This window comes from Triturus cristatus, chromosome 5_1 (genome assembly GCF_964204655.1).
Source record: "Triturus cristatus chromosome 5_1, aTriCri1.1, whole genome shotgun sequence".
Taxonomy (NCBI): domain Eukaryota; kingdom Metazoa; phylum Chordata; class Amphibia; order Caudata; family Salamandridae; genus Triturus; species Triturus cristatus.
This window is the reverse complement of record NC_140587.1, coordinates 385,713,696-385,732,475: the sequence shown is the minus strand read 5'-3', so window position 1 is coordinate 385,732,475 and position 18,780 is coordinate 385,713,696.

Below are 18,780 nucleotides of genomic sequence, written 5' to 3'. Positions count from 1 at the left end.
TACCTCCCTGGAAGCCGCCGGGTGTCTAGTTTTCAAAAATGCCTGGGTTTGGTAGGTTTCCCTAGATGGCCGCCGCGCACCGGGCCAAAAACCAAAGTGACCCCCCTTGCAAAACCAGGTGGTTTGGCGATAGGCCATTTTGATGTCGCCTCACTACGTTTGGGGCCCTTGCCTGCCGCGGGTACTTGGGCCTCCCACACAAGTGAGGCACCATTTTTACCGGGAGACCTGGGGGAACGCTGGGTGGTGGTAAATTTGTGTGAGCCCGGTGATGCCACTACTTTCCCACCCCAAAATGTGTGAAAAAAGTGATTTTTTGAGCAAAAAATGAGGTTTGCAGGGGATTCTGGGTAAGGAAACGTTGGGGGATCCACGCAAGCCATACCTCCCTGGAAGCCGCCGGGTGTCTAGTTTTCAAAAATGCCTGGGTTTGGTAGGTTTCCCTAGATGGCCGCCGCGCACCGGGCCAAAAACCAAAGTGACCCCCCTTGCAAAACCAGGTGGTTTGGCGATAGGCCATCTTGATGTCGCCTCACTACGTTTGGGGCCCTTGCCTGCCGCGGGTACTTGGGTCTCCCACACAAGTGAGGCACCATTTTTACCGGGAGACCTGGGGGAACGCTGGGTAGTGGTAAATTTGTGTGAGCTCAGTGATGCCACTACTTTCCCACCCCAAAATGTGTGAAAAAAGGGATTTTTTGAGCAAAAATTGAGGTTTGCAGGGGATTCTGGGTAAGGAAACGTTGGGGGATCCACGCAAGCCATACCTCCCTGGAAGCCGCCGGGTGTCTAGTTTTCAAAAATGCCTGGGTTTGGTAGGTTTCCCTAGATGGCCGCCGCGCACCGGGCCAAAAACCAAAGTGACCCCCCTTGCAAAACCAGGTGGTTTGGCGATAGGCCATTTTGATGTCGCCTCACTACGTTTGGGGCCCTTGCCTGCCGCGGGTACTTGGGCCTCTCACAGAAGTGAGGCACCATTTTTACCGGGAGACCTGGGGGAATGCTGGGTGGTGGTAAATTTGTGTGAGCCCGGTGATGCCACTACTTTCCCACCCCAAAATGTGTGAAAAAAGTGATTTTTTGAGCAAAAATTGAGGTTTGCAGGGGATTCTGGGTAAGGAAACGTTGGGGGATCCACGCAAGCCATACCTCCCTGGAAGCCGCCGGGTGTCTAGTTTTCAAAAATGCCTGGGTTTGGTAGGTTTCCCTAGATGGCCGCCGCGCACCGGGCCAAAAACCAAAGTGACCCCCCTTGCAAAACCAGGTGGTTTGGCGATAGGCCATTTTGATGTCACCTCACTACGTTTGGGGCCCTTGCCTGCCGCGGGTACTTGGGCCTCCCACACAAGTGAGGCACCATTTTTACCGGGAGACCTGGGGGAACGCTGGGTGGTGGTAAATTTGTGTGAGCCCGGTGATGCCACTACTTTCCCACCCCAAAATGTGTGAACAAAGTGATTTTTTGAGCAAAAAATGAGGTTTGCAGGGGATTCTGGGTAAGGAAACGTTGGGGGATCCACGCAAGCCATACCTCCCTGGAAGCCGGCGGGTGTCTAGTTTTCAAAAAGGCCTGGGTTTGGTAGGTTTCCCTAGATGGCCGCCGCGCACCGGGCCAAAAACCAAAGTGAACCCCCTTGCAAAACCAGGTGGTTTGGCGATAGGCCATCTTGATGTCGCCTCACTACGTTTGGGGCCCTTGCCTGCCGCGGGTACTTGGGCCTCCCACACAAGTGAGGCACCATTTTTACCGGGAGACCTGGGGGAACGCTGGGTGGTGGTAAATTTGTGTGAGCCCGGTGATGCCACTACTTTCCCACCCCAAAATGTGTGAAAAAAGTGATTTTTTGAGCAAAAATTGAAGTTTGCAGGGGATTCTGGGTAAGGAAACGTTGGGGGATCCACGCAAGCCATACCTCCCTGGAAGCCGCCAGGTGTCTAGTTTTCAAAAATGCCTGGGTTTGGTAGGTTTCCCTAGATGGCCGCCGCGCACCGGGCCAAAAACCAAAGTGACCCCCCTTGCAAAACCAGGTGGTTTGGCGATAGGCCATTTTGATGTCGCCTCACTACGTTTGGGGCCCTTGCCTGCCGCGGGTACTTGGGCCTCCCACACAAGTGAGGCACCATTTTTACCGGGAGACCTGGGGGAACGCTGGGTGGTGGTAAATTTGTGTGAGCCCGGTGATGCCACTACTTTCCCACCCCAAAATGTGTGAAAAAAGTGATTTTTTGAGCAAAAATTGAGGTTTGCAGGGGATTCTGGGTAAGGAAACGTTGGGGGATCCACGCAAGCCATACCTCCCTGGAAGCCGCCGGGTGTCTAGTTTTCAAAAATGCCTGGGTTTGGTAGGTTTCCCTAGATGGCCGCCGCGCACCGGGCCAAAAACCAAAGTGACCCCCCTTGCAAAACCAGGTGGTTTGGCGATAGGCCATTTTGATGTCGCCTCACTACGTTTGGGGCCCTTGCCTGCCGCGGGTACTTGGGCCTCCCACACAAGTGAGGCACCATTTTTACCGGGAGACCTGGGGGAACGCTGGGTGGTGGTAAATTTGTGTGAGCCCGGTGATGCCACTACTTTCCCACCCCAAAATGTGTGAAAAAAGTGATTTTTTGAGCAAAAAATGAGGTTTGCAGGGGATTCTGGGTAAGGAAACGTTGGGGGATCCACGCAAGCCATACCTCCCTGGAAGCCGCCGGGTGTCTAGTTTTCAAAAATGCCTGGGTTTGGTAGGTTTCCCTAGATGGCCGCCGCGCACCGGGACAAAAACCAAAGTGACCCCCCTTGCAAAACCAGGTGGTTTGGCGATAGGCCATCTTGATGTCGCCTCACTACGTTTGGGGCCCTTGCCTGCCGCGGGTACTTGGGCCTCCCACACAAGTGAGGCACCATTTTTACCGGGAGACCTGGGGGAACGCTGGGTGGTGGTAAATTTGTGTGAGCCCGGTGATGCCACTACTTTCCCACCCCAAAATGTGTGAAAAAAGTGATTTTTTGAGCAAAAATTGAGGTTTGCAGGGGATTCTGGGTAAGGAAACGTTGGGGGATCCACGCAAGCCATACCTCCCTGGAAGCCGCCGGGTGTCTAGTTTTCAAAAATGCCTGGGTTTGGTAGGTTTCCCTAGATGGCCGCCGCGCACCGGGCCAAAAACCAAAGTGACCCCCCTTGCAAAACCAGGTGGTTTGGCGATAGGCCATTTTGATGTCGCCTCACTACGTTTGGGGCCCTTGCCTGCCGCGGGTACTTGGGCCTCCCACACAAGTGAGGCACCATTTTTACCGGGAGACCTGGGGGAACGCTGGGTGGTGGTAAATTTGTGTGAGCCCGGTGATGCCACTACTTTCCCACCCCAAAATGTGTGAAAAAAGTGATTTTTTGAGCAAAAATTGAGGTTTGCAGGGGATTCTGGGTAAGGAAACGTTGGGGGATCCACGCAAGCCATACCTCCCTGGAAGCCGCCGGGTGTCTAGTTTTCAAAAATGCCTGGGTTTGGTAGGTTTCCCTAGATGGCCGCCGCGCACCGGGCCAAAAACCAAAGTTACCCCCCTTGCAAAACCAGGTGGTTTGGCGATAGGCCATTTTGATGTCGCCTCACTACGTTTGGGGCCCTTGCCTGCCGCGGGTACTTGGGCCTCCCACACAAGTGAGGCACCATTTTTACCGGGAGACCTGGGGGAACGCTGGGTGGTGGTAAATTTGTGTGAGCCCGGTGATGCCACTACTTTCCCACCCCAAAATGTGTGAAAAAAGTGATTTTTTGAGCAAAAAATGAGGTTTGCAGGGGATTCTGGGTAAGGAAACGTTGGGGGATCCACGCAAGCCATACCTCCCTGGAAGCCGCCGGGTGTCTAGTTTTCAAAAATGCCTGGGTTTGGTAGGTTTCCCTAGATGGCCGCCGCGCACCGGGCCAAAAACCAAAGTGAACCCCCTTGCAAAACCAGGTGGTTTGGCGATAGGCCATCTTGATGTCGCCTCACTACGTTTGGGGCCCTTGCCTGCCGCGGGTACTTGGGCCTCCCACACAAGTGAGGCACCATTTTTACCGGGAGACCTGGGGGAACGCTGGGTGGTGGTAAATTTGTGTGAGCCCGGTGATGCCACTACTTTCCCACCCCAAAATGTGTGAAAAAAGTGATTTTTTGAGCAAAAATTGAGGTTTGCAGGGGATTCTGGGTAAGGAAACGTTGGGGGATCCACGCAAGCCATACCTCCCTGGAAGCCGCCGGGTGTCTAGTTTTCAAAAATGCCTGGGTTTGGTAGGTTTCCCTAGATGGCCGCCGCGCACCGGGCCAAAAACCAAAGTGACCCCCCTTGCAAAACCAGGTGGTTTGGCGATAGGCCATTTTGATGTCGCCTCACTACGTTTGGGGCCCTTGCCTGCCGCGGGTACTTGGGCCTCCCACACAAGTGAGGCACCATTTTTACCGGGAGACCTGGGGGAACGCTGGGTGGTGGTAAATTTGTGTGAGCCCGGTGATGCCACTACTTTCCCACCCCAAAATGTGTGAAAAAAGTGATTTTTTGAGCAAAAATTGAGGTTTGCAGGGGATTCTGGGTAAGGAAACGTTGGGGGATCCACGCAAGCATACCTCCCTGGAAGCCGCCGGGTGTCTAGTTTTCAAAAATGCCTGGGTTTGGTAGGTTTCCCTAGATGGCCGCCGCGCACCGGGCCAAAAACCAAAGTGACCCCCCTTGCAAAACCAGGTGGTTTGGCGATAGGCCATTTTGATGTCGCCTCACTACGTTTGGGGCCCTTGCCTGCCGCGGGTACTTGGGCCTCCCACACAAGTGAGGCACCATTTTTACCGGGAGACCTGGGGGAACGCTGGGTGGTGGTAAATTTGTGTGAGCCCGGTGATGCCACTACTTTCCCACCCCAAAATGTGTGAAAATAGTGATTTTTTGAGCAAAAAATGAGGTTTGCAGGGGATTCTGGGTAAGGAAACGTTGGGGGATCCACGCAAGCCATACCTCCCTGGAAGCCGCCGGGTGTCTAGTTTTCAGAAATGCGTGGGTTTGCTAGGTTTCCCTAGGTGCCGGCAGGGCTAGGGTACAAAGTCTACAGCTAGTCACTTTGCCAAAAAAAGGGTCATTTTTCGCTGCAAAACCACGTTGCGTTTTGCGCCGTTTCCTGTCGCGGGCACTAGGCCGACCCGCACAAGTGAGGTACCATTTTTCTCGTAGGACTTTGGGGAACGCGGGGTGGGTGGAAATTTGTGGATCCACGCAGATTCCAGAACTTTCCATCACAGAAATGTGGGGAAAATGTGTTTTTTTTTGTCAATTTTTTACGTTTGCAAGGGATTCTGGGTAACAGACCATGGTGGGAGGCAGTCAAGTCACCCCATCCTGGATTCCCCTGGGTGTCTAGTTTTCAGAAATGTATAGGTTTGCTAGGTTTCCCTAGGTGCCGGCAGGGCTAGGGTACAAAATCTACAGCTAGTCACTTTGCCAAAAAAAGGGTCATTTTTCACTGCAAAACCACGTTGCATTTTGCGCCGTTTCCTGTCGCGGGCACTAGGCTGACCCGCACAAGTGAGGTACCATTTTTCTCGTAGGACTTTGGGGAACGTGGGGTGGGTGGAAATTTGTGGATCCACGCAGGTTCCAGAACTTTCCATCACAGAAATGTGGGGAAAATGTGTTTTTTTTGTCAATTTTTTACGTTTGCAAGGGATTCTGGGTAACAGACCATGGTGGGAGGCAGTCAAGTCACCCCATCCTGGATTACCCTGGGTGTCTAGTTTTCAAAAATGTATAGGTTTGCTAGGTTTCCCTAGGTGCCGGCAGGGCTAGGGTACAAAATCTACAGCTAGTCACTTTGCCAAAAAAAAGGGTCATTTTTCACTCCAAAACCACGTTGCGTTTTGCGCCGTTTCCTGTCGCGGGCACTAGGCCGACCCGCACAAGTGAGGTACCATTTTTCTCGTAGGACTTTGGGGAACGCGGGGTGGGTGGAAATTTGTGGATCCACGCAGGTTCCAGAACTTTCCATCACAGAAATGTGGGGAAAATGTGTTTTTTTTGTCAATTTTTTACGTTTGCAAGGGATTCTGGGTAACAGACCATGGTGGGAGGCAGTCAAGTCACCCCATCCTGGATTCCCCTGGGTGTCTAGTTTTCAAAAATGTATAGGTTTGCTAGGTTTCCCTAGGTGCCGGCAGGGCTAGGGTACTAAATCTACAGCTAGTCACTTTGCCAAAAAAAGGGTCATTTTTCACTGCAAAACCACGTTGCGTTTTGCGCCGTTTCCTGTCGCGGGCACTAGGCCGACCCGCACAAGTGAGGTACCATTTTTCTTGTAGGACTTTGGGGAACGCGGGGTGGGTGGAAATTTGTGGATCCACGCAGGTTCCAGAACTTTCCATCACAGAAATGTGGGAAAATGTGTTTTTTTTGTCAATTTTTTACGTTTGCAAGGGATTCTGGGTAACAGACCATGGTGGGAGGCAGTCAAGTCACCCCATCCTGGATTCCCCTGGGTGTCTAGTTTTCAAAAATGTATAGGTTCGCTAGGTTTCCCTAGGTGCCGGCAGGGCTAGGGTACAAAATCTACAGCTAGTCACTTTGCCAAAAAAAGGGTCATTTTTCACTGCAAAACCACGTTGCGTTTTGCGCCGTTTCCTGTCGCGGGCACTAGGCCGACCCGCACAAGTGAGGTACCATTTTTCTCGTAGGACTTTGGGGAACGCGGGGAGGGTGGAAATTTGTGGATCCACGCAGATTCTAGAACTTTCCATCACAGAAATGTGGGGAAAATGTGTTTTTTTTGTCAATTTTTTACGTTTGCAAGGGATTCTGGGTAACAGACCATGGTGGGAGGCAGTCAAGTCACCCCATCCTGGATTCCCCTGGGTGTCTAGTTTTCAAAAATGTATAGGTTTGCTAGGTTTCCCTAGGTGCCGGCAGGGCTAGGGTACAAAATCTACAGCTAGTCACTTTGCCAAAAAAAGGGTCATTTTTCGCTGCAAAACCACGTTGCGTTTTGCGCCGTTTCCTGTCGCGGGCACTAGGCCGACCCGCACAAGTGAGGTACCATTTTTCTCGTAGGACTTTGGGGAACGCGGGGTGGGTGGAAATTTGTGGATCCACGCAGATTCCAGAACTTTCCATCACAGAAATGTGGGGAAAATGTGTTTTTTTTTGTCAATTTTTTATGTTTGCAAGGGATTCTGGGTAACAGACCATGGTGGGAGGCAGTCAAGTCACCCCATCCTGGATTCCCCTGGGTGTCTAGTTTTCAGAAATGTATAGGTTTGCTAGGTTTCCCTAGGTGCCGGCAGGGCTAGGGTACAAAATCTACAGCTAGTCACTTTGCCAAAAAAAGGGTCATTTTTCACTGCAAAACCACGTTGCGTTTTGCGCCGTTTCCTGTCGCGGGCACTAGGCCGACCTGCACAAGTGAGGTACCATTTTTCTCGTAGGACTTTGGGGAACGCGGGGTGGGTAGAAATTTGTGGATCCACGCAGATTCCAGAACTTTCCATCACAGAAATGTGGGGAAAATGTGTTTTTTTTGTCAATGTTTTACGTTTGCAAGGGATTCTGGGTAACAGACCATGGTGGGAGGCAGTCAAGTCACCCCATCCTGGATTCCCCTGGGTGTCTAGTTTTCAGAAATGTATAGGTTTGCTAGGTTTCCCTAGGTGCCGGCAGGGCTAGGGTACAAAATCTACAGCTAGTCACTTTGCCAAAAAAAGGGTCATTTTTCACTGCAAAACCACGTTGCGTTTTGCGCCGTTTCCTGTCGCGGGCACTAGGCCGACCCGCACAAGTGAGGTACCATTTTTCTCGTAGGACTTTGGGGAACTCGGGGTGGGTGGAAATTTGTGGATCCACGCAGATTCCAGAACTTTCCATCACAGAAATGTGGGGAAAATGTGTTTTTTTTGTCAATGTTTTACGTTTGCAAGGGATTCTGGGTAACAGACCATGGTGGGAGGCAGTCAAGTCACCCCATCCTGGATTCCCCTGGGTGTCTAGTTTTCAAAAATGTATAGGTTTGCTAGGTTTCCCTAGGTGCCGGCAGGGCTAGGGTACAAAATCTACAGCTAGTCACTTTGCCAAAAAAAGGGTCATTTTTCACTGCAAAACCACGTTGCGTTTTGCGCCGTTTCCTGTCGCGGGCACTAGGCCGACCCGCACAAGTGAGGTACCATTTTTCTCGTAGGACTTTGGGGAACGCGGGGTGGGTGGAAATTTGTGGATCCACGCAGATTCCAGAACTTTCCATCACAGAAATGTGGGGAAAATGTGTTATTTTTGTAAATTTTTTACGTTTGCAAGGGATTCTGGGTAACAGACCATGGTGGGAGGCAGTCAAGTCACCCCATCCTGGATTCCCCTGGGTGTCTAGTTTTCAAAAATGTATAGGTTTGCTAGGTTTCCCTAGGTGCCGGCAGGGCTAGGGTACAAAATCTACAGCTAGTCACTTTGCCAAAAAAAGGGTCATTTTTCACTCCAAAACCACGTTGCGTTTTGCGCTGTTTCCTGTCGCGGGCACTAGGCCGACCCGCACAAGTGAGGTACCGTTTTTCTCGTAGGACTTTGGCGAACGCGGGGTGGGTGGAAATTTGTGGATCCACGCAGGTTCCAGAACTTTCCATCACAGAAATGTGGGGAAAATGTGTTTTTTTGTCAATTTTTTACGTTTGCAAGGGATTCTGGGTAACAGACCATGGTGGGAGGCAGTCAAGTCACCCCATCCTGGATTCCCCTGGGTGTCTAGTTTTCAAAAATGTATAGGTTTGCTAGGTTTCCCTAGGTGCCGGCAGGGCTAGGGTACAAAATCTACAGCTAGTCACTTTGCCAAAAAAAGGGTCATTTTTCACTCCAAAACCACGTTGCGTTTTGCGCCGTTTCCTGTCGCGGGCACTAGGCCGACCCGCACAAGTGAGGTACCATTTTTCTCGTAGGACTTTGGGGAACGCGGGGTGGGTGGAAATTTGTGGATCCACGCAGATTCCAGAACTTTCCATCACAGAAATGTGGGGAAAATGTTTTTTTTGTCAATTTTTTACGTTTGCAAGGGATTCTGGGTAACAGACCATGGTGGGAGGCAGTCAAGTCACCCCATCCTGGATTCCCCTGGGTGTCTAGTTTTCAAAAATGTATAGGTTTGCTAGGTTTCCCTAGGTGCCGGCAGGGCTAGGGTACAAAACCTACAGCTAGTCACTTTGCCAAAAAAAGGGTCATTTTTCACTGCAAAACCACGTTGCGTTTTGCGCCGTTTCCTGTCGCGGGCACTAGGCCGACCCGCACAAGTGAGGTACCATTTTTCTCGTAGGACTTTGGGGAACGCGGGGTGGGTGGAAATTTGTGGATCCACGCAGATTCCAGAACTTTCCATCACAGAAATGTGGGGAAAATGTGTTTTTTTTGTCAATTTTTTACGTTTGCAAGGGATTCTGGGTAACAGACCATGGTGGGAGGCAGTCAAGTCACCCCATCCTGGATTCCCCTGGGTGTCTAGTTTTCAAAAATGTATAGGTTTGCTAGGTTTCCCTAGGTGCCGGCAGGGCTAGGGTACAAAATCTACAGATAGCCACTTTGCCAAAAAAAGGGTCATTTTTCACTGCAAAACCACGTTGCGTTTTGCGCCGTTTCTGTCGCGGGCACTAGGCCGAACCGCACAAGTGAGGTACCATTTTTCTCGTAGGACTTTGGGGAACGCGGGGTGGGTGGAAATTTGTGGATCCACGCAGATTCCAGAACTTTCCATCACAGAAATGTGGGGAAAATGTGTTTTTTTTGTCAATTTTTTACGTTTGCAAGGGATTCTGGGTAACAGACCATGGTGGGAGGCAGTCAAGTCACCCCATCCTGGATTCCCCTGGGTGTCTAGTTTTCAAAATGTATAGGTTTGCTAGGTTTCCCTAGGTGCCGGCAGGGCTAGGGTTCAAAAACTACAGCTAGACTCTTTGCAAAAAAAGTGTAAATTTTCAGTGTGAAAATGTGGTGTGTTCACCTTAGGTTTTGAGCCACTTCCTGTCGTGGGCACTATGCCTACCCACACAAGTGAGGTACCATTTTTCTCGGGAGACTTAGGGTAGTTCAAATTTGTAAAGCAACTGTTATTACCTATTGATTTTTGATGCATTTCTCCCTTCCAAATGAAAGACATTGTGTAAAAAAAAAGTCATTTTGAAAAATGACCAATAATTGTCATGCAAATATGAGTATTCCCAATTTCGAAAATGTGCAAATATGCACTGTTTCTGAACTCTGTAATTTGTTCCCATTTCAGAAATACATAGGTGACTTTCATACCGATTTTTCCATGTATACATTTTCCCACAATAATTGCTATATACCCGGACCAAAAAAAAAAAACATTACAAAATGCTGCTCATTTTTCTACTCTGGGTTCGTTGGGCTCTTGGTGAACCTACAAGTCCTATATGTCCCCACAACCAGGAAGGTCTACCGGATGTAACGGTACATTGCTTTCAAAGAGATGTCATAATTCGAAGAAGTTACAGGTAAAAATGTTGACTCAAAAGGCTGCTTTTTTCAACAAATTTTTAATTTTTCCTATATTTGCCTGTAAATTTCTATAAAGAAACCTTGATGGATCTACACAAATGACCCCTTGCTGAATTCAGAATTTTGTCTACTTTTCAAAAATGTATAGCTTTCCAGGATCCATTATTGTTTTTGTACCCTTTTCTACCGTTAACTGGAAGGAGGTTGAAAGCACAAAAAATAGCAAAAATAGGGTATGTCCCAGAAAAATGCCAAAAACTGTGTAAAAAATGTTGGTTTTCTAACAAAATTCTGTCATTCCCTAAAAGCTGGAGAAATTGTGATTTCAGCCCCACAAACCCTTTTTTGATACCATTTGCAGAGAAAAACCCAGAAGCTTTCATTTGCAGCCCGTTTTTCACATTTTTCACAAAAAAAAAAAAAATTGCTGTATTTTGACTAATTTCTGGGAACCCTCTAGGAGAATCCACAAACCCTGGGTACCTTTAGAATCCCCAAGATGTTGGAAGAAAAGGACGCAAATTTGGCGTGGATACCTAATGTGGTCAAAAAGTTACAGGGGCCTAAGCGCGCACTACCTCAAATAGCCCAAAAAGGGCTTAGCACAGGAGGGGAAAAGGCCTAGCAGCGAAGGGGTTAAGGTGTACCATGTTTACAGAGCATTTTGTTTTCAATAATTACAACATGTTTGTTGGCATATTTATTTATTTGCATGACAAAAAATATATATTTTTAATTTAAAGTAATTACAAGTATACAAATGATGTACTTGTAGTGTTCATACATTTTCATTTGTAGTTATACAAATGTATACAGTAATTCTTAAGAGATGTAAACTTTAACATTACTCATGTGTTTTAAACATTGTAATATATTAGAAAGCACTACAAAAGTTGTATATTTTTATTATTATTTTACTGTAATTATGTTATGAATATATAAAATATTTGTGAACATTTAAAAAAATATTTTTTTTGACATTTTTAATATGTTATTTTGTAAACATTAATAAATAAAATACATTTTCAATAAAGATTGCCATGGGATAGTATTCTTTTTTATGTTCATTTCTCTGCCATTTCTCTAGTTTCTTTGATTTATTTAGTCTTTCTTCTTAATTTTGGGCTGTTCATGGAGTTGGTGGTCATGGTTTCTAGTTGCTAGTATCCAATTCAGGTAAGACTGAGGGCCATATTATGAGTTTGGGGCGGTCCTCCTATTGACCTGCTGCGCCGACAAAAGGACCACAAAGTCCCTCGTGGATTCGCCGGCCGGACTACGACTCTAATCCATGGTGGGTGGGCGTTGCTGCGGCAGTCTCACAGCAGTGGATGCTTAAGGCTCATAGGAAATTCTTAACAGCAGACAACCACTGTGACAGCACCTGCAGCACGTTCCTGCATGCTATGGCATGTACAATGTTGTGCATGCCATACTGCACAGGAAAGAGGGTACAATCTGCATGCTCCCCCAGGCCCAGAAGCGACAAGGGATGCTGCTAGCACCCCCTTACTTCCATGTCTACCACCCTTTTCATGGCGGGCTCACTGCCATGAAAAGGGCAATGGAAATGAAAGTTGGAATATACTCTGCTTTCCCACAGCTGCACCTCCAGCATATTCCTGGCCCTTTCAGTTGTGTGACAGCCGCAGGATCCAGGATCGCAGCAGATGCAGCGATCCTGTGGCGGTGCAACCGCCACACTCATAATCATGCGGGCAGACTCGCAGTGGTGGCAGTGGCCGGACCGCCACCTCGAGTACTCCGGTCCTGTGGACTCATAATAAGGCCCTGTTTATATTTCGTTAGAATACCCTTTGTAACGGAAACTTGCTTTATTGTTTTTTTTGTTTTAGTATGTGTTAGTTACTGTATTGCAGAAGGTCTTAATGTGAAAACAGATGTATATTTATATTTTATATGTGTGTTCTATGTATTTAACATTCAGTTTGACACATCTTTTACTGTGCTTTGTTTTAAAAAAGAGTGTTTTTGGATGAGTTTATATATTTTTTCGTTTAGAGGTGTTTATTTTCAGACCTTGAATTTTATTTTTTTACTTGGTTGCATTTTTTTGGTAAAAAAGTTGGTTCTTTTTTAACCAACATTATTTTTGTCTTTTTCCATAATTTTTTGGATGGATTCTCTGGATTATTAGATTCATATTGGATGGTCTATTTTTCTATGGCTTATTGTTTTGGTTTTCAGGCTACTTTTTATTAGGTTTTTTTGGGATATTATTTTGTTGTTTGTCATTTTACTGACCAGGATTGCAGCTATGAAATTGTGTGTGTTTTCTTACTTTATTTATTTATGGTATTTATTAAGTTCATACTTAATCTTATTTCTGTATTTATTGTCTGTATGATTTTGTAGGTTGTCAGCATATTTTTTATAGGTGGTGCTTGTTTATTTACAATTAAGGGGTCAATTACGATCTTGTCCAGAAAGCATTCCAAACAAATCGGTTCTGGAATGCTCTCCGACCAACTTGACCGCGAGCTTATCGAATGACGGATTACGATGCATTGCATGTTAAACTCCAACCGAGTCGTATAGAACGCAATCCGTCTGACCGAACCATCTGGAAACAGGCCCAATGCGACCAACCCGTTCGGAAATGCTCAAGACTAGCATTGTGGTTAAGAATCAGACTTGGTTTAACCCACAATGCATCTGACGCGGTTTCAGAACCGTTTCGGTTTGTGCAACAAATGGCAAGTGGGAAAAGTAAAAAACAGTCAAAACAAGCATTGCCAAAACCAATTTTCGACAACAAAAATCAAAACATTAGCCACACCCACCAATCCACCAACATAAAGGGCCAACAACATAACCATGATCCTTTGCTACAACACAACTGCTGCTGGCTCACTGGATTTGCCACACACTCCCTGCTCTCCACCTCATACACTTACACGTCACCCACCACACAACTTGCACAAATTTTTGTTTGGTTAATACTATTCTCACAAACACATACTCTTTTTCTTATTCACAATCACCTTCACCCACACCCACACCATCACCTTCACACCCACCCTCGTCATGGCCCCAAGGAAGCAGCCACATTTTACAGAGAAGGAGTTGGAAGTGCTTGAAGATGAAATTGTCAGAGTAGAGCCACGGTTATTTGGGGACCAAGTCCAACAGATCCCCCTGTCCCGAAGAAATAGGATTTGGAATAGGATAGTCAACAAGGTGAACGTTAAAGCACCTTGCCTGCGTACAATAGATGATATCAGGAACAGGTACTATGATGTGCGAAGGATGGTTAAGAAACTACTGGCCAGGGAACACGCCCAAAGCCAGAAGACTGGCGGCAGGCCTCCTGCACCACCTGTGAACTTCACTTCCTGGAAGGAGAAGGTGCGTGCCATCATTCCGCCGGAGAGCATCTCTGGACTACCAGAAGCACCAGAATCTGGTAAGTACCTACTCCACATGCAAACAAAGTTACCAATTACACCTCCATAGACATCACTGTAAAGGATGCAGTTAAACAACTGACTGTTAATACATGAAAAAAGTAGAGTCAATTAACCTGTGATGTGTATGTCATATTGACAAACAACATACCTGCAATGCAATTAAAAATACATAATACTCTTACGATGTACATACTCCTTACAAACTCACAGCAAGGCGTTGTGCTCCAAACACCAGTCACCAGCGTCAGCCATCTTGCCAGCACAGTTTCACTCACTCTCAGGAAAGCTGCGTGCACAGGCCAAAAAGCACACCTGCAACTATGCTTTCGTGATAGTGAGTGAAAAAGTACTGGCAAGATGGCTGACACTGGGGACTGGTGTCTGGAGCACAAGGCCTTCATGGGAGTTGTGGTCAACTCAGACAACAGGCACCAGTGTCAGACATCTTGCCAGCACATTTAAACACACTCTCAGGAAAGCTGAGTCACAGGTAGGCTGGTTGGGATGTCTGGGAATGTGGGTGTGGGCACAGGCCTGATGAGAGTTGTAGTCACAGCAAACACTCTTCCTCACACACAGCCCAAAAAGCCCACCTGGAACTATGCTTTCCTGATAGTGAGTGGAAAGGTACTGGCAAGATGGCTGACACTGGGGACTGGTGTCTGGATCACAAGCCCTTCATGGGAGTTGTGGACAACTCAGACAACAGGCACCAGTGTCAGACATTTCGCCAACACATTTAAACACACTCTCAGGAAAGCTGAGTCACAGGTAGGCTGGTTGGGATGGCTGGGAAGGTGGGTGTGGGCACAGGCCTGATGAGAGTTGTAGTCACAGCAAACACTCTTCCTCATACACAGCCCAAAAAGCCCACCTGGAACTATGCTTTCCCTAAAGGGAGTGGAAAAATACTGGCAAGATGGCTGACACTGGGGACTGGTGTCTGGAGCACAAGGCCTTCATGAGAGTTGTGGTCAACTTAGACAACAGGCACCAATGTCGGACATCTTGCGAGCACATTTACACACACTCTCACGAAAGCTGAGTTACAAGTAGGCTGGTTAGGATGACTGGGAAGGTGGGTGTGGGCACAGGCCTCATGGGAGTTGTAGTCACAGCAAACAATCCACCTCACACACAGCCCAACATGCCCACCTGGAACTATGCTTTCCTGATAGTGAGTGGAAAAGTACTGGCAAGATGGATGACATTGGGGACTGGTGTCTGGAGCACAAGGCCTTCATGAGAGTTGTGGACAACTCAGACTACAGGCACCAGTGTCAGATATCTTGAGAGTACAATCCACTCATTGTCAGGACATCACTCTCTCTGGTGTGCTGTATGAGCTGTGTGGGAAGGTGTGGGGAGATGCCTGATGGGAGTTGCAGTAACAGTAAACACTCATCCTCATACCCATCCCAGAATGCTCATCATGGGAGTTGTGGACAACTCAGACTACAGGCACCAGTTTCAGACATCTTGAGAGTACAATCCACTCATTGTCAGGACATTACTCTCTCTGGTGTGCTGTATGAGCTGTGTGGGAAGGTGTGGGGGAGATGCCTGATAGGAGTTGCAGTAACAGTAAACACTCATCCTCATACCCAACCCAAAAAACTCATCTGGGCCTATGGCTACCTGACAATGTGAGGAAGTGTACTTGCAAGATGGCTGACACTGCTGCATGGTGTTGAACTTGAAGGTAAATACCATCATGGCTCTGTGCCACAAATACCAGGCTCCAGTGTCAGCCATCTTGCCAGTACATTTCCATTAACTCCTAGGGACTGTATAGTTCCAGGTGTGCTGTTTGGGTTGTCTGGTCAAGGTGTGTGGAAGAGATTTGAAGTCAGTGCAAACACTCCTCCTCCCACCTAGTACATACAGACCCCAGGAATCATGCTTACCTGATAGAGAGTGGGAATGTACTTACAAAATGGCTGACACAGTGGACTGGTGTCTGGACAGCTATGCCCTGTTGGGAGTGGTGGACAAATAGGCACCAGTCATCAGTGACAGACATCTTGCAAGTACATTCCCACTCACTGTCAGGGAAGCTGAGTTACATGTAGGCTTTTGATGCTTGGTGAGAAGGTGTGTGGGGGACAACGCCTGATGGGAGTTGTAGCCATTACAAATACTCCTCCTCCCAAACAGCCTAGCTAACTCCTCTGAGACTATGGCTAACTGACAGGGGAAGTGTACTAGCAAGAAAGTTTACACTGGTGCATGGCATAACATTTGAATCAAATCCCAACAAGGCCTTGTGCCCCAAACACCATGCAACTGTGTCAGCCATTTTGCTAGTGCACTTCTATTCTCTGCCAGGTAGCCTTTGGCCCAGAGGACATGTTTGGGATAGGTGGGTGGAAGAGTGTTTGCCATTACTTCAACTACAAACAGGGTCTGTCCTACACACACTCTTTTCACCCTGAGAAATGGTTTCATGACAGTGTTGGAAATGTATTATCAGGATGTGTGGCACTTGTGCATGGTGTCTGAGTTGGCCACAAATTTCATTAGTGCTTTGTTGTCCACACACCTGTCCCCAGTGTCAGCCATCTTGCTAGTACAGTTCCACTCACTGGCAGATAAGCCTAGTTCAAGATGCTCTTGTTGTGCTGTTTGGAATGAGTAGTGTTTGCACTGATTCCATGTCCCATCAGGCCCTGTCCTCCACACACCTTCCCAGTCAGCCCAAACAGCACACCTTGAACTATGCCTACCTCAAAGTGAGTGTCAATGTACCATCAAGATGTCTGATACCGGTGCGTGTTCTCAGAGAAGACCACAAATTCCATCATGGCCTTGTGTTCGACACCAGTCCCCAGTGTCAGCCATCTTGGCAGCACATTGCCACTTCCTGTCAGGAAAGCAGAGTGTCAGGTAATTTATTTGGGATGGGTAGGAAGATGTGTGTCTGACAGCCTGATAGGGAGTTGTAGTGACAGCAAACTCAACTTCTCCCAGCCAGCACAAACAGCTCATCTGGGCCAATGGCTACAAAACAGTTAATTGAAGTGTACTAACAAGATGGCTGACACAGCTGCATGGTGTTTCAGGAACAAGGGCTCGTTGGGATTTGGATTCAAGTTTAACACCATGCACCAGTGTAAGCTTACTTGCTAGTACACGTCCCCTAACTGCCAGTTAGCTATAGTCTCAGAGGAGTTAGCTGGGCTGGTTGGGAGGAAGAGTATTTGTAATGGCTACAACTCACATCTGGCCCTGTCCAACATATACCTTCCCACCCACCACATACAGCAAAACAGGAACTAAGCTTACCCGCAGTGTTTCACAATGTTCAGGCAGGATACATGACACTGGACACTGGTCTCTGACTTTTCCTCAACTACCAACAGAGCCATGTGCTACAAACACCAGGCAACAGTATCAGCGAGCTATGTCAGTACATATCCACTAACTCTCAGGAAACCATAGTTCCAGGGGTGTTGTTGTGTACGGTAGAAAGAGTGTGTATAGTACTCCTGGGCGGTAAATTCCTTTCCACTTGTGGAATTTGCAGAATTTGGGTAATTTCGCGTTCCACGGAGAAACGCGGAATTGCCCAAAATTCCACGATCTGTGGCTTCGCTGAATTTTTTGCTTGTTCGCACTTTCAAAATGCGTGTTTGCGAGAGATTTCCCCCCAAGCACGCAAACAGCGTTCGCGAACAGGAAAAAATCATCGCGAACGGGCGGATCAAGCAATCCTACTTGTTCGTGGAATTTCTGTGTGCTCGCGGAGATTTTTTACTGTTTCGTGGAGCTTTGCATAGCGTGACTACGCAAATTCCGCCCACCCCTAGTGTATAGTACAGGGCCTGGTGGGAAATCTGGCCATTGAAAACACTCCACCTCGCACCCGGCCCTACAGGCCCAGCATGAAGCCTGCTTACCTGACAGTGAGTGCACATGTAACAACAAAATACCTGAGAGTGGGGACTAGTGTGTGGAGCAAAAGGACATGAGTGGAACTGTTGTAAAGTCAGACAGCAGTACCCCAGTGTCAGGCATCCTGCAGGTACATTCGGACACACTGTGAGTTAAGCCTAAGTCTTGTTGGGCACTGTGTGGGAAGGTGTATGTAGGACAGGGCCTGGTGTGAGACTGAGTCAGTGCAAACACTCCTCCCACACAAACTAAACTACTCATCTGGGCCTATGGCTACCTGACAGTGAGGGGATGTGTACTAGCAAGATGACTTACAGGACTGATGTCTGAACCTCTCACAACTACATTTGCCTCAGGGCTACAAAAACCAGCCACCACTGAAAACAAATCTTGCAAGTACACTTTCAATAATTGTCTGAACCGACTCTTCCTGGTGGCCTGTTGGGGCTGGGTGGGAGGAGGAGTGTAAGTTTCACAATTAGAGCACAAGCACACAACTCACAGTTTATCAAAGTCTTTTGCCACAAAATGGCAGAAAGTCGAGTTTGAGAACTCATCTGACAATGGAGTCAATGTACAAAATACATCATCTGTGTAGGCACAAAGGTAAGCAGTCACACATTTTGCTACTCATAGCCATTCACATGTGATGAATGAGAATGAGATGAGAACAATAAGCACCTCTCTCACACCATTCCAAAAAAGTATCTGGGAAGATTAACAGACTGTGAGTGTGTAGGCAGCCACACCAATGTGACTGCTAAAGACATGCACTAAGCCCAGTACCGTGGCCACAAAAATACATACATCGGGAGAGAAAGAGTACGTATGTCACAGTGAAAGTAAATATGTGGACAACAACAACCCACCTGTGCCATTCACAGGGTGTCACAAACCAGCCAATCTTTTTGGACAAGTAATGATCAACTAAATGCAACATCTCCATTCATGTACATAGCTGGACATGTCCATC